This window comes from Myotis myotis, unplaced genomic scaffold, assembly GCF_014108235.1.
Source record: "Myotis myotis isolate mMyoMyo1 unplaced genomic scaffold, mMyoMyo1.p scaffold_m19_p_20, whole genome shotgun sequence".
In the NCBI taxonomy this organism is placed as follows: domain Eukaryota; kingdom Metazoa; phylum Chordata; class Mammalia; order Chiroptera; family Vespertilionidae; genus Myotis; species Myotis myotis.
Window position 1 is genome coordinate 3508127 of NW_023416325.1, and position 6000 is coordinate 3514126.

The 6000-nt window shown below is 53.4% G+C and overlaps 1 protein-coding gene across 2 annotated transcripts in view; it reads right to left on the reverse strand.

The window, feature by feature from the left end:
- The window catches only part of MYO18B (myosin XVIIIB), a 173058-nt gene extending 168892 nt beyond the window's left edge, over window positions 1–4166 (reverse strand). For both annotated transcript variants that reach the window (XM_036354082.1, XM_036354081.1), the window contains exon 1: window positions 4014–4166. The gene's annotated coding sequence lies outside the window, so the exon portion shown is untranslated. The remainder of the gene's footprint in view (window positions 1–4013) is intronic.
- Between the last annotated feature and the right edge of the window lie 1834 nt (window positions 4167–6000).

The window sequence follows — 6000 nt, forward strand, 5'->3', positions numbered from 1 at the left end:
TGCTATTTTTCCCGCTTACAGGAAACACTTTACGGCTTCTCTTTGGCAGATCCGAATTGCCAGCATCACGACTTTTGAGCCCTGGGGACATTACTAAGTAAAATAAGGGTGACTTGAACACAAGCATTGAGATAACCTCTGAGACAGCGGATCCCGATACCTATCAGGCAAAGGGATGACTCACTTCCGGGACTGGACAGGGCAGAACACGCGAGATTTTATCGGGCGCGATTGTATCGCGAGAGATTTTTATCCCGCGAGATTTCGTAACGAGACTCCGGACGGCGCCCAATTTAAACCTAAAAATTGTTTATTTCTGGAATTTTCCACTTAATATTTTCGAATGCGGTTGACCTCGGATAACTGAAGTCTTGGAAAGGGAAACCACAGTTAAAAGGGGACTTTACTGACCTTCGGACCCACTGGCTGCAAGTCAGAGGTTCCTGTGACCCCCTGCCTTGGATTCGATCGATTTGCTAGAAGAGCTCACATAATTCTGAAACATGTTACTTCCTAGGTTGTGGGTTTATTATAAATGAATAGGACTCGGGAACAGCCGGATGGAAGAGCTGCACAAGGCCGGGTATGGGGGAAAAGGTGCTTCGAATAATAAATAGAAGAATAGAAAATGAGCCGACACTGCTCTGACAGAAGAACAGGAAAAGAAGGAATTCCTGGACCCATCGCCCAGTTAGTAGCGCTGTGCCCTTGGGCAGGTTATAAACCTCTCTGACTCTCCATTTCCGCCTCCATAAAACTGGAACCGTGCACCCCCTGGCTTCTCTGTGTATTAAAAACAAGGTGATGAGTGTGAGTGGGTTTGTCACCTGTGCCTGTGAAGCAGTGTCGCACAATTGACTACCTTGGTTCATGTTGCTTATTAGACCAGACTGGTCTTTAGCAAAAAGGCGCCTGGCCCGTTTCATGTCACTCTCCATGACCTCGGGCCACGTAAGCCTCTCAATCTCCCTTCCTGATCTGTCCAGTGGGGCTAATAACTCCCACCCAAGCTCCCAGGCATAATCAGCGAGAATGAGACATCTAATCCCATTGGGCAACCATCTGTCTCTCAACTCAAGGGGTAATCCAGTCGCCTTCCCTGAAATGGAAACACAACCCCCCGCCGGTATTCAGCACAACTGACAATGCACTCCGTCCTCCATGGGTGGAGAGAAATTCCCTGAGGACCTAGGGCCTTGAAATTCCTACCTTTCCAGGTGTGAGCACTGGCTGCCTATTTGGTGAAAACATGTAGCCGCTTCTTGGGGATCTTTCCTGTGTTGCCAGAAACTAGAGTCCTTTAAAAGGCATCAGGGAGAGGCTCCGTGAGAAGTGGAGCAGAAAAAGAAAATTACGGATATGAGTGAGTCATATCCCTGGGGGAGGAGTTCATCCGAAGCTATTCAGTCCTTTCCTTGGAGGCTTGGAGAATGATGGTGGACGGGTCGGGGGGCAGGGGTAAGTGGGGAAATTGGGATATTATTCCTTAAATGGGGAGCCCCACAGGGCTCTCTGAATGCCAGCCTGGAAGGCGGAAGCTGTTCTAAGACGAATGCCCTCACGACGAGGGGGTGTATCCTTGAGCAAGTCGTGCCGCAGCTGTTTGCAAACGGGGTTAGACTTGACAGCACCCAGGGGCCCTTCACGTTGTCTCAAACCCACTTTCGACATCTTTTCAAATAATTCCATTTCATGTGGTTTGAACATTAAGGGGACCATGAAAAGTCCTGGTGGAGCTTTAAATGCATGTGGTGAAGTGAAAGAGGCCCATCTGTCAAAGCTACATTCTATATGATTCCAACTGAATAACATTCTGGAAAAGGCAAAACTATGGAGACAATAAAAAGATCATTGGTGGTCAGGGTGTAGGGAGGATGGGGAGGGCTGAATAGGCAGAGCTCAGAGGTTTTTAGGGCAATGAAACTATTCCGTATGAGACTACAGTGATGGATACGTGTCCTTACACATTTGTCCAAACCCACAGAATGTAACACAACCAGGAGTGACCCCTGATGTAAACGCTGGACTTTGAGTGGTTATGATGTGTCCATGCCGGTTCATCAGTGTAACAAACATACCATCCGATGGGGGATGTTGACCATGGGGGAAGCTAGGCCTGTGTGAGGTCAGGGGGGTATATGGGACATCTCTGCACCTTCCCCTCCATTTTGCTGTGAACGTAAAAAATAAAGTTTATTATTTAAAAAAAAATTCAGCATATGCCATATACCACATCAACGAACCACCTGCTTAAACTGGGCCATTCAGACAGTTGTTTTTATCTACTAGGGAAAGCAAGACACTCAAGACCTGCCTCAGAGTAGAGACCCAGCCAGAGTTTCCATTCTTTTGGCATTGAGAGAAGGGTCTCTTCAGCTCTTGGGCCTTCTGTTCTCATCTCAAAATGCCACCAGAAGGGCTTGCTGGTTCTCCCTATGAAACTTTGCCATCCATACTCAGTCCCTGTCTGTGTCCCACCCCGGTGAGTTTGGACAAGGTGGGTGCTGAGTGGCAGCCCTCTGAGGCTGTCCTCCAGCCTCCGTGAGCTTTGAAGTCTGTGGATTTCTGGGCTCCTGCCCCCAGGACGGGTTAGTAGTTCCGAGACAGGCCCGGGAACCTGCATTTCAGAAGGTGGAGGCTGATGTTGGTCATCAAGGACCCACACTGGGGAAACACTGCCCTGGGGCTAAATCCTGGAGGACACCTGTGGGATGGCCTGGCCCCACCCCCACAGGTGTCGGAGGGGAGACTAAAGCTCAGACCAGGAAGGATTTGTCCAAGGTCACAGAGGTCACAGCAGAGCCCAAACGAGACTACTCAAGGTGACCAGGCCTATGTGCAGGTGGCACCAGATATCTATTAACTGGTGACATACAGACCCTCAAAAGTCAGGAGACCAGGAGACTCAACCTCCTCCATCTTCTATTCCTCCTTTCCCTCCTCCCCTCCCCCACTTTCTCTCCATCATTGTTTTCTAGAACTCATCCACAGCCTAAACCACACAGGCCCTCCCCCAGCCCACCCTGGGCAGGATGCTCAGGTACAGGCAGTCTGGACTCAGGTCAGCAGCAAAGACAGTCCCCACGGGAACCACCATCCTGCCGGGCATGGGAAGCCCGCTGGTGCCCTGACCCAGGCAGGCATGGTCTCAGCTGGCCACAGAGTGAGAGTAGCAGCCCAGGTTTCCCGATCCTGTGGGACAGAAACCCAGGCCCTTGCCGGGTCAAGGCCAGACCGGGCAGCCTGGGACCCACGGGACTTTTCCCACCCAGCCACCTGAGCACCAGAACGGGAAAGCTGCCCTCGGCAGGGCTCCGAGGCCTGCAGCTGGGGAGGCCTTCGGGGCTCAGAGAGGGAGCTCCATGTCCAAAGCACAGCCCCCTCGCTGTCCCCACCCCGACCCCCACCACCGAGGCCTGTGAATCATCTCCATTCAAAGCAATGCCTGGTACCGGGGGTGCCAGATACAACCAGTCCTCTAAGACGGAGAATCGAGTCAGCACCGCATGAAATTCAAACCTGTCCCTGAACCGCCACCACCCCTCCCCCACCACACACGGGGCTCCATTTGGAATTAAAAAACCGTTAGCGGTAAGGCTGATCCTCCACAGGGTTGGGAAGGTGAAAGAGGAAGGGTTTGGCCCCCTGACCATAAACAGACAAGCGGCTGCGGACAGCGAGCAGAAATCACCAGCCCTTGGAAGTAGGAACCGCATTGTCTGCGGGCCGAGATTCCGCGGTGGAAGTTAACGCGTGACCCGAAACATATTTTTTTTAAAAATGATTCGCAAACAGCTGGGTCCTGACAAGCCTGATTCTTAATAGAACCCACGCCCAGCGTTTTGTTCTAAAACCCACCCACAAAACACTCTTGTGTTCTGAGAAAGTGACGTCCACCCCAGAAAGGCCTACCAGAGGCCTGCCGCCACGGCCCCCCAAAGACCCGTTCTGGAGAATGAAAACTGGCCCATCAGCTCCCAAGGTGCCCATCGTTAAACCCAGGCTGACAGTACCTTGTCCACACGAGGCCTCGGGTCACAGGCACCTCTCCCGCCCGAGAGGTCTCCCCAGGTGGCGGCGCAGAGAGCCCAGCAGGCCGGCAACGCAGGGGCGAAGGACCAATGTCACAGGCACCCCTCCCCACGCTCCCCACACAGCCCCTCGAACTGCTCCTCCGGCCCTCCCCCACCCTCCCTCTGCGCCAGTGTGATAGCAGCAGCTGAGTGCCCGAGTCATTTCTAAAATTAGCCGGTGAGCTCCAGGTCTGGCCAGGGGACGGCAGCCCGGGGTGGCCGTTGACCAGGCACCGGAGAGCATGGACATATTTGGTGGCACAGAGCAGGGGAGGGGACAGCTCCCGACGCAAGCACATTCTCACCCGTCATCCCTGTCCGGGCCGGGCCACGCACCCACACTCCTGCCTCCCTCTGCCCCAAGCAGGTACCTGGACGCCATAGGAATTGGGCCAGGGGAGCCCGGGTCTCCGTTCCTGCTGGATTCTGGGAGGCAATGCCGTCAACTACAGCTGCTGCCTCTTAGCCCACAATCCGTGCAGGACAGGTGCCTGATAGGCAGGCAGCAGTTACCACACCCACCTGAGGGCTCTCACGGACTCATTTACTATTTCTTTTTTTAAAAAAAATAAACACATTAATTTTATTGATTTCAGAGAGGAAGGGAGAGGTAGAGAGAGAGAAACATCAATGATGAGAAAATCATTGAGCAGCTGCCTCCTGCACGCCCCACACTGGGATCGAGGCTTCAACCCGGGGATGTGCCCTGACTGGGAATCGAACCCTGACCTCCTGGTTCATAGATCGATACTCAACCGCTGAGCCACACCATCTCACTCTTTACTATTCCTGACAACCCATGCGGTAGGGCTTCCCCGCGCCCATCTGACTACATGGGTCAGATCAGGAAGCACAAAACACACACATTCCAGGAAAACTCGCTGGCCACGTGGCCCCATGGTGGCTGCCTTCTTTCCTGAACTAGCGCCCAGCTCACGGGTGGCAAGTACCCACTATACCCCTTCGGCCTATCGACCCACAAGCAGACGGTTCTGCCCAGGCTGCTGTGAGGGACTTTAACCCCCTAGTAAAGCATCTGTGAGGCCTTCGGAAGAAGTAGATGAAAGCAGTAACTCACAGAAAGCAGTAACTGCCCCCCACCCCCACCCCACCTGCCCGCAGAGTAAGCTGGGGAGCCTGGCATAGCTGTGGGACACACGGGAGATGAGATGGACCTCCTGGGTTTCCCCGGGGCCCTGGCTCTCACGGACTTTCCTTGTAATGCAGCGGTTCTCAACCTGTGGGTCGCGACCCCTTTGGCGGTTGAACGGCCCTTTCACAGGGGTCACCTAAGACCATCCTGCATGTCAGATATTTACATGACGATTCAGAACAGTAGCAACATGACAGTTATGAAGTAGCAACGAAAATAATTTTATGGTTGGGTCATACCATGAGGGACTGTATTTAAAGGGCCAGAAGGCTGAGAACCACTGTTGTAATGGATCTTGCAGGAGGCGCAAGCAGTCAGTCTCCACACCCCTGACACCGTGAAGCTGGCTGTGCTCCAACCCACAGAATCAAACTGCTCGTTGGCAGCTGCTCCCGTTCCCTTTATAAAATCGGCCTCTGCACGAATTCCCCCTCCGGCCCCCCAAGTCAGGATTCTGCAAAACGAATCACTCCTGATGTCTCCACAACTGGATAAATGCAGCTTTTAATGGGGGGAGGGCGGGAGATAGAGAAACAGCACGTCCACGGAGGTGTCTTTGCACAGGTCCTGTTGACTGAGATGCACAGAAGTAATTTCTCAGCACAGAAGAGCCAGCCTCGCTGCTTCAGGGTGACGGTAAGAGATGGCGATACTGACGGTGACACGCCACACAAGGGCGGCGACCACGAATGAGAAACAGCATCTTGGCGGGACCCTACGTCAGACGTGCCCTAGTGAGCACCCTGAGACAGGCCCAGAAACTCCCACGGGCAC